General features: G+C 27.4%; 2 long non-coding RNA genes across 2 annotated transcripts; one reads left to right on the top strand and one right to left on the bottom strand.

Annotated features, from left to right (window-relative positions):
- Nucleotides 1–962: 962 nt before the first annotated feature.
- Nucleotides 963–2963, top strand: LOC136082370 (uncharacterized). Its single transcript, XR_010639638.1, has 2 exons — nt 963–1123; nt 2614–2963. It is a non-coding gene; the product is annotated as an uncharacterized LOC136082370 (long non-coding RNA).
- A 15695-nt stretch (nt 2964–18658) lies between these two features.
- Nucleotides 18659–19750, bottom strand: LOC105843598 (uncharacterized). The gene is made up of 2 exons (XR_010639425.1): nt 19406–19750; nt 18659–18902 (listed from the first exon to the last, which is right to left on the bottom strand). It is a non-coding gene; the product is annotated as an uncharacterized LOC105843598 (long non-coding RNA).
- Between the last annotated feature and the right edge of the window lie 1733 nt (nt 19751–21483).

Below are 21483 nucleotides of genomic sequence, written 5' to 3'. Positions count from 1 at the left end.
TTAAATTGTTTTCTACGTAAATTTAAACTACAAGCAAAAATTTCTTTGGTAATTGTTCATTACCGTAGCAAAAACACCACTAGCAATCCAAGTCTTCTTAAACTCTTTTTTATTTTAACTTTATCAGCTTTTTCTTTACCATCTTAATTAGTTCATAGAATTGTTGAAGTACTCTTCTTTAAATCAACTATGCACAGTGTTAATTTTTGGCCAAAAATCTTTCAGCGCAAATTGTTTGCGCAACTATTAAAACTAAATGTTGCGCAGACTTGAATATTTTTACGTTTGGTTCAGTCTACACTAAAATATGCAGTTAAGTAACCAAGGTTCATTGCTTAATTGGTCAAAAGTTGAATGTTTTAATGTGTTAATATGTTGGAATATAAGTTATATTTTTTGTTCATGGAAGAATATATGTATTTTTACACATTCTTTGTATTATTTAAATCATATAAATAAGTCTACAAAAATATGCTCGATAAACCACTATGTTACCTCTTCTATACACACAGTTTTACATTTGAAATTGATACTTGCATTAATATCTTTCTTTTTAGCTAGAGATTTTGAAAGTTAATAAATATCTTCAGGCATCTTACTTTTTCTTGTAAAAGTTGGCATTTTTGATTTTCAAAAAGTCTTAGAACCTAAAATAATAAATTAACGTTAAAATCTAAATATGGACCTAACGCACTCAGGACCATTTGTAATTTTTTTATAAATGAAATAAAAGATAATTATGAGTTTATCTCTGATGTTTCTATGTGACTTTTTGACTAATTTCCAAAAAGTTGGCAGCCATTTTTAAAAAATACTTTTTTATTATTTGATTTAAAAAAAATATATATATATTTTTTAAGACTTTGTTTTCTATGTTAAAATGTAAATGCTTTAAAATTTTTTATTCAAATGTTCCTTGACATTTAAAATTTTTTTTTTTTAATTTTATAGTTGATAAAATATATTTCATAAAAATAATATTTATTAGTAGGTATAAGTAGTATATATATAAAACAGTATGAAAAAATGTTTACAAATATCCAAACTTGCAACGTGTAACTAGCACTAACATGGACTGCACATCCATGTTTAATCAAGAAATGCATTCAGATCATTTTATGAAGTAAGTTTATGTTTATTCTACATTATTGTGTTATTAGGATATTTAAACACACTAAATATTATTTTTTGTTTTATTTGGCTGAGGTAAACAGGCTTTGTGAAGGAAAAAAAAATACTTGAAAGTGTTTGAAGCTCCAAGTTTTATTTTTTTATTATTAGATCTTAATAATTGTTTATATTAATTATTATTTTTCTTTTATATTTTTGTTTTGTGTTTTTTTCTATGTTTTATTTCGTATTCGTGAATTTTAAAGTTATGTTCATTAAATTTTAAAATTGTTTGGATTTTATTCTGCATTTTTTTTATTTTTTATTTTCCATACTTGTAATGTAACTTCATTAAATATTTTTATAAAGGATACATTTTTTATTTGGTAACATATTATTAACTTATTTTTAAGTTAATAATATGTTACCAAATAAAATTTGGTAACATATTATTAACTTAAAAATAAGTTAATAATATGTTACCAAATAAAAAATGTACTATTTGAATATAATGTTACATTTTATAAGTAATGAACTGAAGTGTTCACAAATTTTCTATTTTTACAGATTTAAATGTTTTATATTAATGATTTTTCATACAAATGTGGGTGTATGTATTAAAAAACTGTTTCTCTCATTTATGTTCATTAATATTCATTTATGCGTTGCATGTTCAAAAACAAAAACAATTTGTGGTTTGTTTTTCAAATTTGATAAACATCTGATACACAGTATCAGATATACCTGGAATCAGGTTATAATAATCTAATACAAGGTATCAGATTATTAACCTTGATGTTTGTGTTAAGGTTATCTAAGTAAAGCCATGATCCAAGTAAGTATTGTGAATTTCAAAATAGGTATCACAGATGTAATGACTTGCAATGCTGCTCAGTTTTATGGCTTTTTATTAAAAAATTTGTGCTGACAAATATCAAAAAGAAAGTTCAAGCAACAAAATTTTTGGTTACATTATATTCCTGAGAATCCTTTTGCATTATGTTTATATCTCGATTTCAGAAATTATATTTATTCAAATTAATTAATATATTTTTTTTAGACTTGGATTTTATTTATATCATTTCAAGAAATTTTCATATAACCTTCATAAAAAAGATAGCATATTCAAAATGTGAAAATAATTTATTTCTATTATTATTTTTATAAATATTACCTGTTAAAAAAAATATCAACAAGATGACACCTTTCTTAATGTTATGTTTTTTTTTTTTTTTGAATAAATTAAGGTGCAGTTGTATATAGTAGTTCTATTGGTAAAAGGTTAAGTTATTATATTGGTTTAATATTAAATTATTTTATTGGTTTAAGATTAGGTTAAGGCTAGCTATTTATCCACAACATATCTAAAGCTAGGCTATTTAACAAGCTATGCAAATTACAGTGTGTGTAGATTTATGAAATAGAATTTACAAGTTGAATGAAAATTGAACATGTATGATAAATTGATAGAACAGTAGTAATTTTTTTGTTTTTGTTTTTTAGGTATTAACAGGCTGTACTTGACAACTTACCTTCCTGTAACGAAATTAAAAGAACCTTCAACTACAAGCCAATTTAAAATGATTTTCGTAGCAGCATTTTCTAAGAAGAGTTTTCCCTTTACTTTAAATACTAATTAGATTACTTATATTTCATAATTTCGTTAAAAGTTTTTGGAGATTTATTTTTATTTATTTATGTTTATTTTTGGTGTTTTACAAAATTTTAAGTTTAAAAAATTATTTTACATGCAGATTTTTAGTTTTTTAATAACTGATTTTTATTCAGGAGTATAATTATAATTGGAGTGTCCAATTTTTGTAATATTTTTTCTGCAAATATCAATTTGATATTATGTTATCAATGTAAGAGTATAATCTCAAGGTATAAATAAAAAAATGGATATGCTTTGTTTTCTTATAAAAAAAATTCATGTTGAGCGCAAATTGCCTGTACCGATAGAAACCACTCGCAAAAACTTTTGATATTGATTGGTCTATTAAAATTTTATTGTTATTTTCACTTACTATGACTGTAAGTGTGAAAACACGCGCTAACTGGTAATCGGGAGATTTTTGAACAAAAAAAACGACCACCAACAAATTTAACAAATAAAAAAATTCGTAATACTTTTACAATCATCACAATCTATGCATACGCAACTATCGTCGCATTTTTTCGTTCGCCATTTAACACAATTAGCACATTTAACACAATTAACACGGTTAGCCTTAACTAAATTGAGGTTTTTTGAATTGTGTCCAAAAAAAATTCAATATTTTCTGAAAGAGTATAGTTTACTTATCACTATGTATATAGTCCACCCTGAGGCGATTTTACGGGAGAGGCGGTGGGTATATGTTTCGGTTTTTTTTACGAATTTAGTCGGGTATTTGACACAATTCGGTCGGGTAGATTTTAGTTTTAAGGACTTTTTTTTTTTAAAGGAACCAGTTGGTACTTTTTAAGGATTCACCCCGCCCCTCCCCCTTATTTTATACATAGAATCGCCTCTGAGTCCACAAAATCAAAAAACTCATATTGAGTATTTATGACATTTTTTGTATTATTTCGCGACTTCTTTGTAGCTGCGCTTTTCTTGCAACTGTTTCGCGCAATTCTTTGTCCCCGTGTTTGTTTTCAAAAATTTACTTTCAATTTCAGTTGAAAGTTACATGAAAAGAAAAATACAAAAGGTATTTTATTTTATTACATTGGTAATGAAAATTAACATTGAAAGTGAAAAGTTCACATCATTACATTCCTATAAATTATTAAAACGAAAATTAAAAAACAAAATTGCAAATCATTTATTTATCACCTGAATAACTCAGTAACGTTTTAAAAACTGTAAGGGACATAAGTAATACCTTGTAACGGACTTCCTCCCAGGATCAGTGAAATCAAGCGACCCTGATTCGTCTATAAAAAAGTCAATAAAAATGAGTCCAAACATGGAAATAATTTATTTACAAGTTTGGCTCTTATAATAAAAACATCTTGTTTCTCTCTGATAATTGACCAAAATTTTATTACATTCAGTCACGGCTATTTTTTGCCTAGGATAAGAGAAAATAAGATGTTTTTTATAATAAGAGCTAAACTCCTTTGTAAATTGTTTCCATATATGGATTCATTTTGATAGACTTTGCAACGGATCAGTGTTGCAGCGTTGAAGAAGTAGTAACGACTTTTTATCAAATGCTCAAAATAAATTCCAAGACCATTTTTTCTATGGCAGAATTTAGATACATGACTGATCAGTATAGAAAACTTTGGCGTTAAAGAAAGGGCTTAAAATCTTCTAACATTACCAATTTGTTAAAAATTGTTTGGTAAATTATTTCTTTTAAAACTTCCCAATCCTGACAAGTCTTAACAATTTGTAATTGTTATTATCTCCCTCATGTTCATTTCCAATCAAAGTTGTTCCTTTTTAATAATTACATGGTTAGCTCACACTAGTCCGAAATGGCTCAAAACTTGAACTTGAGTTTTCGAAGTTTTCGATTAAAGTACACATGCTCGCATTTCAAAAAATGTAAAAATTGAAATCAAACTATTTCGTCCGAGAAAGAAAATTGATTTTGAATTTTTAACATTTTATGAAGAAATGCCGGTTGGAATAATTATTGAAAAAAATGATTTTGACTCATTCTAAACTGGAAATACCATCCAAATGTTTCTATATGTAGCATATTTGTGTGCTGGAACATTCCGTTATTATGTGTATGGGTTTAGAAAAATCCTTAGCTTAAAAAAAACATTAGTGTACTAAGCGGTAATTGTAGAAATTTTGTTTCAATATAACAAAAGCATAATATTCATAATATTGAGTCTTTTTTTATCACAACTAAGTTAAAATGATAAACACTAAACAATTTTAATGTACATTTATTCTTCCAAACAAATAAAAACCACATTGATTATTTCTTTTTACATTCTACAAATGTTTGCTGTTAAATTCGACCACTGATGCTTTCAATTTCATTCCATATTCTGGGTGATGAGAGGGCCTTTTAAATCTAGTCCAATAAACACTGAAGCTGTGATGAATAGACTCAGTTGCTTGTTCGCTGTAACGCTCCAAAGACTCTTCTCTCTGAGCAACAAAGTCTTGAATGTGGTAAAATACTGAATGGACCTTTGGAGTGACACTGACACTGACCATTGACCTTTGACAGTGACACTGACCATTGTAAGTTGAAGATAGAGCTTTTAAAGCTGTTGATTTTATCAATATAGCTTTCATGCAGTGCATTGCCAAAGCAAGCTGTCACAACAGAATCAAATTTCTTTAATGTGTCAATGATAGGAAATGTTTCAAAAGCGCAATTTTTCTTAGCAAGCTGTTGCAATACATAAATGTTTTTCAAAAGTTTGTGACACTCATTCCCAGCAAACCGACCTCCATGAAAAGGCTAACATTTGATGTGAAGTGCTGATGGCCACTCATCAGCCTTTGACCAGCGGTCCTTCAGTGCTTTGTAGAGGTGATTAACAACACCCAGGAGTAGATGAAGTTCCATTGGAGGAATAATGTCTAAGAAAAGCAGAAGATCTTCCACAGAGATAAAGAGATCATGAATGACATTTTTGAACTGCTTTGCTTTTTTTGAATCTCTGCCAGCATTTTAAAAGGCTTTGAAACAATTCCGTAGTGTTTCAAAAGTGCGAAGATTGCCTTTGAGGGACAGATTCTTGGAATCTATATCATACCATGTGCATGGATGGGTACCAGCATGTGACTGCAATCCACAAAGGATGTTAGCTACCTTCGTGTCACATGAAGCAAAGTATTTCACATTGTTTGGTGTAATTAGGTTCAGGATTGTTCTCAGATTTTCATAATTTTCTTGAACATCTTCAGCAATGGCTACAAGAAACTGACGTTTAGCACTACTGTCCTTTCAAAGCTGAGAAGTCAATAACTTTCTTTTAGGTGAACAGAGTGGCTGAGATGATAGATCCTCCTGGATTCCAAGGGTGATTTTAAAAAAACTGCCACCTCCATCTATGCCAAGTTTTACTATATGATCAATAAAAAACTTGTCTTCTCTTCAAAATTTCATCTGTAAATGCAGAGAGTTGATTGCACTGGACCACTGTTTGATGACTGATTTTATTCTGATCATGAAAATCAATTGTAGTTTGGGTGAAGTGATCAGAAAGCTGCTTACCAAGTTGAGAGAATTTCTCACGAAAGTTGATCACAGCTATATTGGATTTTGACACTTGATTGAAAGTTGTAGCAAGTTTTTTGATTCTTGTATTTGACAATCCTGTGTTAGATTGCACATGCAATCTTGGGCAGTCAACTCAGATTCTTTTTTGAAGAATTCCTTTTGATATGCAGGGCCTAAAAACGTAGTAGAAGTGAGAAAAATGAAACAGTCCATTCTATGTAGAATTTTGTTTTACTTTTTATCAATTTGGTACAAATTAAGTATTACTGTATTCCTTTAAACAAAGGCTTGTCCATGGGAAGTTGATGAAAAATCATAATATTAGTTTTTTGTTTAAATTCATATGTGAAATTACAAATATATCTGTATTATAAAAAGTAAAATAAATCTTCCATAACAATACCTTGCGTTATAGGTAATGTTCTTTTACCCCAAGATCTTCTTATTTTGATGGTTCCATGGGGAGATGCATCTTTTGAAAGAATTACAGATGATGCAATCTGCTCTCCAACCTTCAAATCTTTAGATGCAAGCAGCTTTATATTCTGCCTGAAGATAGATTTACTGCAAGTGTGTGGAAAACCTCTTCTAATGATTTTTAATCAGTCTGAACATCTTTTCTCAGATTTTGATAATTATGATGATGATGATGATGATGATGATGATGATGATGATGATGATGATGATGATGATGATGATGATGATGATGAAATGTTTGATGTTTCCAATGGGTGTCTCTCATTTAGCTTGAGGTGACCAATTTTGCAAATGAGACAAAAATCACATTCCTGGCCTCTTGTTGAGGGACGGGTTTCAATTTGGTCAAAATTAAAAAGACTTAGAAGAGTCACATTTTCGCCATTGTGCCTTTTTTGAAGGTTAACTCTGCAGCGATCACAAACTCCCAAGGGAACCCTTTGATCGGCAAAATCAATTTCATCAGAAAATATTTCTTTGACTCGCTCAATCAAGAAGGAGGTTAAAACTCTTTCAGACTTTCTCATACAAAGAAAACAAAAAGTTTTTCTGCAATCATCATGGTATTTAGCTGAGTTAGGCATTTTTAATGAAATAACTTGATTTGACTCAATTCATATACCAAAGCAACTAAGGGTCAATGCCTTTTCCCAAAAAAAGAGAAAAAAACATTTTGCCAGATTGCAAACTACAAACTTAGCATTTTTAGCTTAATTTCTAATACTTTGAACTTACAAATCAGGTGTTTAGAAATATACATTAAAAATTTAGGATCTTTGAATATTAACATTCTTTTATTAGATTTTTTAGGAATGAGTGAAAATCTTAACAAAAAGAAAGACTTTTATAAACTTTTAAACACAAGAATATAAAAGTTAATTTCCAAACACTCAAATATGCTACATATAGAAAAATTTGGATGGTATTTCCAGTTTAGAATGAGTCAAAATTATTTTTTTCAATAACTATGTCAACAGGCATTTCTTTATAAAATGTTAAAAATTCAAAATCAATTTTCTTTCTTGGACAAAATAGTTTGATTTCGATTTTTACATTTTTTGAAATGCGAGTGTACTTTAATCCCCCTAAGGGTTTCTTCGGAAACTCAAGTTCAAGTTTTGAGCCATTTTGGACTAGTGTGAGTTGATAACTTATTTTATTTAAACTACAGTATAATATTTTTATGGAGTTTTTAGTGAAGTAAAACGTTTAACTAACTGAAGACAGGCTTGTGCTGTTTACAGATATGCACAATAGGGTGGAGTGAATTTTAGTTTTTTTTTACAATTCGTTTAGCCTGGGTGTGCAAAAGTTGTCTATTCATTTCAGAAATACTCTGGAAAAATATCAATGCTCTAGGAAATTATCTTGAGGTTCCTCAAGACCTTTAAAATTTTAATGGGTCCCTAATATTATGTAAAAAAAAATTGTTCAAAAGTATGTCATGTTGGGTCTCAAAAGAAGCAAAATTTTATAAAAATTTTAAAAATAACAACTATTTTATAAAAAAATTATTATTTAAGAATTTTTTGAAATTATAATTAAAAAAATTAAACTTTTTTCATTTTTAGTTTAAAAGGTCATTTTTTCTGCAATAAACTATAAACTAACAATTTTTTTTCAAAAATAATTGTTACTTTTAAATTTTTTTATAAAATTTTGCTTCTTTTGAGACCCAACATGACATACTTTTGAAAAACTTTTTTTTACATAATATTAGGGACCTATTAAAATTTTAAAGGTCTTGAGGAACCTCAAGATAATTTCCTAGAGCATTAGTATTTTTTCAGAGTATTTCTGAAATGAATAGACAACTTTTGCACACCCAGGCTAAACGAATTGTAAAAAAAACTAAAATTCACTCCACCCTAATGCACAAGCCTGTCTTCATACTAAAACGAAGTTAGACTATTCTTAGATATGCACAAAGTTAGACTATTCTTTTAAAATATTGTTCAGACTAAATGTAGTAAACTGTGGCTATCTATTGAATCTGGGAATACTGCAAAAACAAAAAAAATTTCACTGTATACCAAATTCTTTTTTTTTAAGTACGGAAAATTAAGTTAAAATAATATAGTTGTTATAAAATGCTGCAAAATCTGAAAATTGTCTTTGATTTGGATAGTTATCTTTTCTATTTACTATTTATAGAAGAAAACATTTTCTTCATATTTAGAACATAAATTAAGTTTTATATAAGGGCATGGAAACACTTTTATGCTAAAGTTTCATATCCTAATCAATTATGTATTTAAATTCTGCCATATAAATAAAATGGTCTTGGAATTTATTTTGAGCAATTGAGAGAAAGTCTTCACTATCTCCTCAACGCTGTATCATTGATCCGTTACAAGGTCTACTCCAATAAATCCAAACAAAGCAACAATTTACATAGGAATTTAGCTCTCATAATGAAAAACGTCTTGTTTTTTGGCAATGTGACCAAAAGTTTTAATACATTTTGTCGCCTAGGTTAACAAGGCCGTGGTCTTGGGTTGCTTAATTTTACTGATCCTGGGAGAGCTCCGTTACAACGTATTGCCAATGTCCTCATCTTGGCTTCCCATACTAAATATTTACAATCAAAAATTAGTAAAACCATTGCTCTGATGTACTGAGATTGTCCATATGTATATAAAGTTTGTCTAAAGTAAAAAAGACAAACTTTTTTACCTGTAAATAATTCTACACGCATGTTTTTGCAAACTAAGTTTTTTTTAATGTTTTGATGGTTGTGTACTACCCCATGTAATATTAGCATAGTTAGCGAAACAATAAATTAAAGAAAAGTATATTAACTTTAGACAAACTTTATATGTATACGAAATAAATTAAAATATCTTTGTAATTGTGATAATAGTTTGCTTTCTTACAGTGTTTCCATTACCCGGCCAAAAATCTGGGTAATGGGTAATTTTAAATTTACCCGGATAATTTTATCAATTAGATGTTACAGCAGCTATTAAATAACCTATGGGGTGTAAGTTTAGTCAATTTTGATTTAAAAAAAAACAAGTTTTCAAAAGAATTTCAAATTTTGAAAGTTTTTGAAAGAACTTCAAATTTTGAAAGAAAATGAAGAAGTTTTATAACTTTTATTTTTAAATTTTTTTAGAACTGACGCATTAAAATCAATGTGTTAAGGGTATCATCTCCCTATCTATTTCTTTTTTTGTGGCAAAAATTCTGCGGCTGAAAAAGCTCATTCTGGCCCCACTGATGTTGGTTTAATATTTAATAAAGCTTTAAAAAGTTTTTCAAGATTTTTAGGCCTTGCACGAGCAACTTCAAATAAACTCATCTCTTTTTTCAAAATTTTATATCCAATCTTATCTACGGTGATAGCTTCATGCTCTGTTTGTTAAATAAATGAAGCAAACTCATTTGAAAGAAATTTTTTTCATTAATTTTTAATGTTTGATCAGGTGTAATAATAACTTCAAAACCAACTGTTAGCTCTTCACCTACTTTCTGTTGATATAGTCTGTTTAAAAGTGAAGTAGCCAGAGATATTATATTACGTTTTTTCATTTTTAGACTAAACTCATCCTTTTGCTCATCCAAAGTGTCCGGAGATTTTAAATATTGAATTAAGTATACAAGATCGGGTTTCTTCTCTCTTGAATTCGGACTTCAAATTTTCTTGGAGAGCAAGTCTTTTTGATGTCCCTTGATCATTTAGCTTCTTAGCAACAAATTTAGTAACTTTTTCAGCCAGAAAACGATCAGCATTTTACTTACACAAATGTTCTCCAGTCATCTCAATGGGAGCAAGAGCAATGCATAGTTCTTTAATATTCTCCATTTCTTTATCGGAAACATCGAATTCTTTTTCAAGATGGATCAATTATTGCTAATTTAACTTCTTTGCGAACTTCATAAAATATTCGTAGCATTTTAATTTGGCTATTCCATCTCGTTTTAAAATCAAAAAATAAAGCTTTTTCCTTTCCAAAGGATTGAATATTTTGAGGTTGAAGATTGTCATCGTTTCTGACTGAGGACTTTTTGAAGACTTTACCAATTGTACGAATTTTAGCAACGATAGCACCAATACCAGAAACTAAGTTTGTCTCAGTGCTTAATTCATCACATTCCTCTATTGTTTCTTCATAATCCTTTTCCTCTTCAGTTTTATCATAAACTAAACCATCGTTTATCTTATGAGGTTTATAAAGTATATCGCAAACACAAAGATTGCAAGACAGCCAACATAAATGGGGCTGGTGTTTTTTTTCGTATTTCATCATAACACTCACACCATCGGTGATTGTTGCAACTATGTCGTTGTCCAAATCCGACTGGAATTCAGACAATCTTGACTTAACAAGTTGAATGGCTTTTTCAGTGTTCATGTTTCCGTTGACACGGATTATTCCTAGTGATTGAAAACCATCTAAACCATGCAAGTTCAGATTCATAAAACGACTTAGCTTGAAACTTTTGCTTTATTTGAAGGTGATATAATATAAGACATTTTGTTCCATACGCTTTCAAAACTGCTGAACAAATTTTGCACTTCGCACTACACTCGGTTTTGCTATACCAAAAAAAATGCTCCCCAACACGTGATTATTTTTGAGAACTGAAGGCCGTTTTCCATAAGACGAAATATTTGCGCGAAGCGAATTTTTTTGTCGAAAAGCATGCGCCGATAAAACATTTCTGGCAATTATGCTGAACAGCGTTTCGCTGCAGCGAAAAAAAAAGTCGGATTCATTTCGACTTTTTGCGAATCGCCATAAGCAAAAACCAATCAAGTTTTAAATATTATATCACGTAATGTCAACAGTAAAAAAAGCGAAACCACGTTGTTTTAAAATGGCAAAGAAACAAAATTCTCAACCTGGCGTTCTTATTGAATTCCTATGAACTCAGTCTGAACATTGACAAGCATTTGTAAATTCATCAATTAAGAAGCAAGACTTAAATCAAGAATTTACAAATGCTAATTTGCACACTGTCAGTTCCAAAAGTTGGACTTTACAAGAAGGTTTATCTTGGAGTGGCCACACGAAGATTTTTGTGAAAAATCCCTCGTGGACCGCTGTTCGTTCTGGCAGTAACGGTTTTTAACAGAAATGTTCATTACAGAGTTTAGCATTTATTTTCTTATACTTTCTCAAAAAAAACTATAAGATACTATTAACTCTAAGATAAAAACTATTAAATATATTAAATTATCATATTTCAAAATGATACCACATCTTATATACAAAGAAATGTTAAAATTAATGCATGGAAAGAAATTTACACATGTTTCAAAGTAGAAAGCAAAAAAAAGTTATAATTGCTTTTAGTTAAATATACAGCGAAACTTATCGCTGCCATTTTTATTGTTGATAACGAACAAAAAGTTGCGCAGAGGAAAATAAGTGGAAATTAAAACGATAATAAGTGGAAATTAAAGACGATATATTCGCTTCGCGCGTATATATCGTATTGTGGAAAACGGCCTTGAAGTCTATAAAGTCGGACATTAAAAAAAAGAATTTATTTTCCTCTTTTAAATATAGTGACAAATAATGACAAACAGTAGTTATATGTTAAATAATAATTACGTATATTTAAAAAAAAATTATAATTTTTTTTATAAGAAACCTAGAAAGTTAAGTATTACAAGAAAGTGTCTTATTTTATGCCCTTATCTGATACTAAAAATTCTTTTGAGCTTATTAAGAGTTATATTGCGATATAAATTATTTAAACTTGTATTTCCGTATATTGATTATTTTATATGTTTTTCATATGAAATCAAATGTCTTTGTTTATTATTGTTTATTATTACTATTAAGTTTATTTATTATGAGTTGTTAGTGATGTTTCAATCCAATCGATTTTAAACAAAAAACTTTTCCTAAAGAAAATTTCGAACGGAACTCCATTTGATTCAATTTAAATACTCATTTCAACTGTTATTTTTCTTTATTTATTTTTCTTTATTATTAACTTTTATTTCGCTGATTAACAATATAACAATTTTTCATATAATCATGTAAAAAATAAATAACATCGTAAACATAAAAACCTTGATAAAAAACGTTTTTTAATTTTTTTTATAATATATATATATATATATATATGTATGTATATATATATATATATATATATATATATATATATATATATATATATATATATATATATATATATATATATATATATATATATATATATATATATATATATATATATATATATATACTTGCCTGATGATTGTGATAACACATGAAACTCAGAGTTGCAATATTAAATTATATTATAAACATTAGCATTTAGCTGATTCCTTGTACTGCGGGTAGCAGTAACATATATACTATATATATATATATATATATATATATATATATATATATATATATATATATATATATATATATATATATATATATATATATATATATATATATATATATATATATATATATATATATATATATATATATATATATAGTATATATGTTACTGCTACCCGCAGTACAAGGAATCAGCTAAATGCTAATGTTTATAATATAATTTAATATTGCAACTCTGAGTTTCATGTGTTATCACAATCATCAGGCAAGTATATATATATATATATATATATATATATATATATATATATATATATATATATATATATATATATATATATATATATACATATATATATATATATATATATATATATATATATACATATATATATATATATATATATATATATATATATATATATATATATATATATATACATATATATATATACATATATATATATATATATATATATATATATATATATATATATATATATATATATATATATTTATGTATATATATATATGTATGTATACTGTTATAATCAGTCAGGGACTCAAAGAAGGTAAGGATGATGCGTTTATCATCACAACCTTTTTCTAGAGCCTCTTTAGTCACTCATTAAAAAAAAAAAAAGCTTTAATTTTTAAATTAAAATAAAAATTCAATAAAACAAAGCTCATATTATTTTAGTGTAAAAAACTGAAAACAAAAACTATTAAAACAAATAAGAAAAAACAAGAAGAAGAAGAAAAAAATTTAAAAATCTGAAAACAAATACTGTAAACTAAAATATATATGTCAGGAATTAAGGAGATGCATTTTAGTTTGTCGTTTAAACAATGAAATGCTTTTTAGGTCTTTGATATTTTTATTTTGGAGATGATTCCATATTGATGGACCACTGTTTGTAATTAGAAAACTCGACTGCTGTGATTTAATTTTCTCTAGGTGATAGTTGTACCTGGTATTTGAACGCAGAATATTTTCCATATTTTTCAGAAAATGGTATCAAGAAATTATCTGAAAAACCGCTTGATAAAAGATTGTCTTTATACTTATAGATAAAAACTAATATCTGTAATGTGTAAATTCTTTATTGTAGATAATACTATGGTTTTAACTTCGACTTAGGTTAATGTGATATGTAGGTGAAAACTTACTACTAAAACTCTAAATAAAAAAAGTTTCGTATTGAAAAGTTACTTGGTACTTATAGTTTCTTGAGATTTTAAGGCTAGTTTCTCCTAGTTTCTTATTTTTTTTTTAAAAAGTGTAAATATATATGTATATACATATATGCATACATACATATATACATACATACATACATACATACATACATACATACATACATACATACATACATACATACATACATACATACATACATACATACATACATACATACATACATACATACATACATACATACATCCATATATATATATATATATATATATATATATATATATATATATATATATATATATATATATATATATATATATATATATATATATATATATACATATATATATAAATATATATATATATACATATATATATATATATAAAAAAACTTTTTTATACCGTTAAATGTCTTCACAAACTTGAACACAGCCAAAAATGTTCATTTGCGGAAACAACTTTTGAAAAACTTGTAATATTTAAAATTACCTGATCTTACCCGGGTAATGGGTAAGAAAAAACTTGCAAATTACCTGGGTAACGGTTTAGGTAATACCCGTGTAAGAAACACTACTCTCTTATTATATCTTTAGTTTATTTTTTTATTTTTTATTTTATTATTCTTATATTTATAATGGATTTTTATAACTCTTTTTGACAGTATTTTATTATATTAAGGGGCTCTATGAAAAGATTGAGGTAATGTTGCATCATCCATATCTTCTTTGAGCCCTCGTCTGTTTGTAAAATATTTTATTTGTTGATATATACCATGTAAAACTCATCTGTAATTTTTTTTTTTTTTTAATTTTAACTTTTAGTGATAATTTTCATTATCAATGTAATAAAACAAAATATCTTTTGTAATTTTCATTTCCAGTAAATTTTCTGTAACTTTTAACTGAAATAGAAAGTATATTTTTGAAAAAAACTTGAGAGACAAAAAAAAGGCGTAAAACAATTGCAAGAGTTGCGCAACTACAAAAAAAGAATTGCGCAACTACAAAAAAAGAATTGCGCAACTATAAAAAAGGAATTGCGCAACTACAAAAAAAGAATTGCGCAACTACAAAAAAGGCGCAAATAAAGCTAGTACAAAAAGTGTCATAAATAATAAATAAAAAGTGTCATAAATAATAAATAGAAGTTTTTTTGATTTGGTCGACTATATACATAGTCATAAGTAAACTATACTCTTTCAGAAAACGTTGAACTTCTTTTTGACACAATTCATAAAACCTAAATTTAATTAAGGCTATTAGTGAGCAGATCATCTATTCGTTGAAAACGAATTACTGAAAACAAAATTCTTTAAAGATTCCTTACATCAGCTGGTGGAAAGAAAATGGTCAATGCTTGGCAATTTTTATGGAAGAAATAATTTTATTTATCAGGAAGAAACAGTTTCAGGTTCTTAAAAAGCTTTTCTTGATCCAGTTATTTTGCAGTTATTAATAGGTAAAATAAAGTTCTGTTGTCGAGTTGAAAAATTCTACATAAACTAATCTGCTTACAATTTCTTACAGAATTCTTACAGAAGTTTCCATACTTTTCTACAACAACTTTTCTCACCCCGTGATGTCAACGTTGCTCTTTCCGAAATAATAAAAAGCGCAGTAGGTTTTTATAAGCTCAACAGTAGGCTTGAGCTTATAAAAACCCGTTCTTGTACATCCCCTAAGCAAGAACAAAAAAAGTTTCTTCAGTCCTCATACATACAGGTTTTTGTTTTGCAAGACTATACCTTAATTAAATGGTTTTTATGCATCAACTAAACACCTTTGAGAGTTCCAGTATTATTAGATTTGTGCTGAAAAACGTTATTTTGAGTAAAACTCAGCAATTAGCTTAACATATGAATTTTTTTAACAAAATCTGAACCAACTATGCTTATAAAATAAAAACAAAGATCATGCCAACCAGCTTTGGTCAATTAAAAAAAAGTTTTCCGTGGTCAAATAAAAAGTTTAATATAATTACGTGGTGTTTGATCATACTACACGGTTTTTGAGATATGTACTAGATACATATTCTTTTGTCATGCTACATTTTTATTTATTTACACTTTTGCCAATAAGGAAAAAAAATTTGCTGTCGTAACTTATAAAAAATAATTACATGACCGGGACAAGAAGAAGACAAATTTAGTCTTCTTACTAAGCCCTAAAGTCTTATCACCAAGCCCCAAATAATCACGCGATACATTCGTTTTACATATAACTAAAAATTATATATACATAACATTCGTTATACATATAACTAAAAATTAAAATAAAATTTTGTAAATAATACAATTGTTTAATGAGTGAATAAATGAATTAATATATGTCATATAATTTAATAATTCAAAGTACTTTCTAATTTAGGTTGTCCTCTCGAAAAAAACATAAGTAAAGGAGAAATAAAGAAGATACAGACTAGTTCCAGTCTACTATTTCTTCTCATGTATCTTATTAACCAGCTGTCCAAAAACAGGCTCCCCAGCGTTGAAAATCTTTTCAGAAATATACAGTTTGCATCTAGGTCTTTAAAGTTTAAATCTACTCAGCCTTAGAGACGGATCCAGACAATCTAGTAAAGCACTTTCATTGTAAAATGAACAACAACTGCCTTGTTCGCAATAATTTCTTCAATAACCGCGTCGCTCACCAACATAACGCACTGCCAAACAAAGTTGTCAGTGCTATCAGTGTCAACCGCTTCAAAGCAAAACTTGATCAGCTATCATAATTACTACAGCGCATCATCTTTCGTACAATTTTGAACGAGTTTGCACGGCTAGCTGTTGCTGGGTTTACTTAACACACCGTTCCGTGTAATTTGACTAACTAACGTGAAATAGTGGGGTTATTTGGTAACTAACTAAAGGAAGGGGCAATTTTCAGAGGTTTTTTTGTTTGAATGGATCCAGACCATCTGGTAAGAGTGTGGGAAAGGGGCAAAGTAATTTAAAGGAGCGAAAATTCGCACTTTTAAGTTTTCTTAAAATTTCATATTATTTTTTAATGCCCTATTTAAATTAAGTTTTTCTATTTCAAACAGTATGCTGTGTTAAATTTATAAAAATACAAAAAATAATAATAGTATTAAATCTAAAGGGGGTGTGGGGCGATTGCTCCCATTGTCTCTCCTTTGGATCTGCCCTTATTAAGCCTGTTGCAGCTTATTTTAAAGGCTTTCAGGTAAAGATATTATTTACAAAAGCAGATCATGTAAAAGTCCCAATCACACATGCGCTTTTGTAATGGATGTGTAAAACGAAGCTGATTATGGAGATCTTTATATTTCTGGATCTGTTGCTAGGTAATAAATAATGTGATTTTTAATCGTAAATGTATGCGTAAATAAATCAAAAAAAAACAACCGATATCTAGATAATTAATAAACTTAAAGAAATCATCAAATTAATAATTAATAAACTTAAAGAAATCATAAAAATATTTCAGCACTCAATATTGAGTGCTGAAATATTTTTATAAACATTTTATAAAAAAAGTTTAAGCAATTTTGCTCAACTTCCATGTTTATAAACAAACATAGAAGTCTGCTGAAAAAGATTACTCAAAATTTACTGACTTTTAGAACCAATTTAAACGTAATTTCCAAACATACTATTTATAAACAATTTAAGCAAACGCATAAGCTAGTTTTTAAAAAAATCATCCAGCAGACGAAATCAGATTCTTTTTAGAAAAAGATAAGCAAATTATTACAAGTAAAATTAATACAACAAGTAAAATGGACAATTCAACTAAAAGACGAATTTAGTTTTTATTTACAGGAATTAATGCGTTTCCTATTTTTATAAAAAAAACTAAGGTAAAAACATCTTTTCCGCAACCAAGGTGACAACATCCTTTACATTATTGTTAAGAAAAGGAATCCTTTTGTTACGTAGAGTATAACCGAGGTATAACTAATAAGTTAATGTATGAGCCTCTATACTATGTATTCACGAATAATACAACTTTTTTTATTAAAGAAATAAAATTGTTATTTAAAGTTTTTATAAAACTAAAAGAAGCAATATATATATATATATATATATATATATATATATATATATATATATATATATATATATATATATATATATATATATATATATATATATATATATATATATATATATATATATATATATATATATACACATATATTATTCTGGGTAACCTCATTAATTTTGGTTCCAAAAGAGATCTCCAACTTTTTTTCCTTTAAATAATCTAAATGATTGTCCAGAAAAAGGAGGGTCTTTTACTTCTGAGTAACTTACGTAACTCATAACTTTCTCGACAAGATTATTTAAAGCGAATAATATTTCTTTTTTACGAACAATTTCTTCATTATTGTTTTCTGTTTCGCGTTTTTGTTTCCTGAAATCACTATTTGCGTAGTTTTTTTTTTCAAAATACTCAGAGTTTCTAAAAGATGAAGTTAAAATCGGTACAGCTACAATAAAGATGATAACTATTCCATATGTATAACACGCCATACGCATTTCTTCTCGCTTATAACTATCTGATTTCTTCTCGCTTCCAACTTATCGATCTTTCCAAAAGAAATCACAAAGTATGTCACAAAGCGATAACTTCAAATGACGTCTTTTAAATTACAGGGGGTTGCTTATTTCTAAAAAAAAACAACTGATAAACAAGCTGCCGAAAAAAACTTGTCAATGTCTCATTAAATTTTTTGCAGTATGGATATGCATATTATGTTATATGCTTTTGTATTAGTTTTTTTTTTTTTTTTTTTCTTCGTATTATCATTTTAAGCTTACTTATATTTTTGAACGTTTAGCATAACTTAAAAACGGTAAAAAAAATGTTTTTTAAACGCTTAAATGTGTCATTTAAAAATTGTTATCATATTTGGTTTTCACGCAAAACGATTAGATGCGAAATCAATCCGCAGAAAAATTTAACAAATCTTGAAAAAAAATCACGTTGAATAAACATTAAAATATTTGATAAACATTTTCTGACAATTTTATAACATTTCAAAATTTAGTAATGTAAGTAAGTTTTTACGTTAATTCTTAAATATCTTGCATAACCATAAAACTTATGAATATATATTATTCTTGGCAATAATAGGAGTGTGCACTATTTATATAACTTGGAGATAAATACCTGGTGTTTCCCAAAACCCTGTGTTCGTTTTTATTTATCTTCAGTGTGATACCGAAACAGTTTGCGATTGTTGTTTCGCGGGAAAATGTTCAACACCTGAAAGCAAAACAAGAACACTTGTAAAACTAATTCCACTTGTACTAATGCCGAAACGTTTTCGTTTGTTTTGATCTTAGCACTTTGTATTGCAATGTTTTTTAGGTTAAACTTCTTTATTTAATATTTCCCGTCGAGTTGAATATTTAAATAAAGTATTTTACGTCAAAAGTCATAGTTTAGCTTGGTCGTAATAGATAAAATTTTTACTAAAACACCAAATGTCGGAAATACATTCAATAAAAATATATTCCTAAAGTAAAGTTTAAATTAAAAAAGTTTGTAAAGAATTTCAAATTAAAAAAATTAGTGACAAAGTTCTGGTTATCAGAAACATGTAAAAAAGCGAAAAGTTTGCCTTATTAGAGCGTTAATAGAATTAACTCCTAATATTTTATTACTCAATCAAAACATTAAATTTCATCATTTACCCACAATTTAAAAAAAACAAAATAATTATTTAACCTTACCAGTTTTAAATTTGTCCAAAATAATTGTTGTTATCATATTTTTATTAGGGATTTAGAATTGATATTTTAAAATTTTTTAGAATTTTTTGAATAATGATCTGTTTGTCATGACTAAAAAAATTACGATAACTCTAATTTATCCCGAACTGAAGCAAAAGTAAGAGAAACTTATCTTTAAAAAAAAAGAGTTTTAAAGATTTAGCACCTTATTAATGAATTTAAATAATTCGTGAACAAAAAAAGAAGGGCTATTTATAATGTGATTGATTTAAGTTAAAACAAAAAAACTTGTTAAAGTTTCTTCGAGTACTTATTGATAAAAATGAAATTTTGGGAGATCCTTTTAATAAAGCATAACAACCTTGGCGCAGTAGTTACCGTTCTGAACTTGAAATCAAGATATGCGAGGTTTTGTGTTTGCTCTAGCCGTAAGAGCGTCATCGGTATAGGAGGCAGCCTTAACTTCCTCGTTAAGTGCTCGTCCGCGGTGCACTGTAACAAGACCGTTACGTCTCCTTGGAGCACAAAAATAAATACTTTATATTATTATCTTTACCATTATTATTGTTATAATTATTATTGCTGTTATTATTGTTATTATTTTTACTATTGTTCTTATTATTATTGTTATAATTGTTATAATCGTTATTTTTATTTAAAAAGCGCGTTAAATTTTTTTAAAAATACGTTTAAAACAAAATGAATGGCAATGGAGCAATTTTCAGAATTGAGGAAGGGGGAAGGAAGAAAATCAAAGTTAGAAACAAGGCTAATTACTGCTCTTTTCATCATTTAGAAGTTCTTTAGTGGGGATGCATTTGATTTCAATGTATTTTGATTCAATTTTTAGTTTTATATTTAACGATTAGAAAATTAAATAAACACCCCTTTTAAATAAAACCCTAACGTATTATCATATAAAAGATAAATTTTTTAATGAATTTAAGTTTCGTTTAAAACAGCAATAACATAAAGCTCAGTAAATTATTGGTTGGGAAGGAGGACTTTACTTTCTTACTAGTTTGTACAAATTATTTTTAAGATTTTATTGAAGCAATACAATTTATCGATAATTCAATGTTAATGCTCTCAAGAAGCCCACGTTAAATCCAGAATCAATTCATAAAAATCAATCCAGTTAGACGTTTGTTTATCATTGTTGATTAAAACTTATACAACTGTTTGTTGTTTTCAAGCTTTAATTTTTCAATTTATTTGCTAAAGTAAACTTATGAATTTTTAATTACAAACTTATGTAAATCGCAAATTCAATTTGCATGTTTGCTGTTCTAGAGAACGTGGGGAATACTAAACGCTCCACTATTTTACACATCTGCTAAGTGCGCATTAATGCTATTATTTTTTATTTTTGCTTTAGGTGCCCCAAGAAGACCTAACTGTCTTGTCACAGAGCACCGCGGAAAAGCATTTACCTTTATAAATAACATTTTTATAAAGTTTATACTATTTCTCTGAATAAAACTTTTGATATTAGTTCTATTTAGAAGTCAG

The sequence above is a fragment of the Hydra vulgaris genome, chromosome 07 (genome assembly GCF_038396675.1).
Source record: "Hydra vulgaris chromosome 07, alternate assembly HydraT2T_AEP".
NCBI classification, from domain to species: domain Eukaryota; kingdom Metazoa; phylum Cnidaria; class Hydrozoa; order Anthoathecata; family Hydridae; genus Hydra; species Hydra vulgaris.
This window is presented reverse-complemented; position numbering and strand designations above follow the sequence as displayed.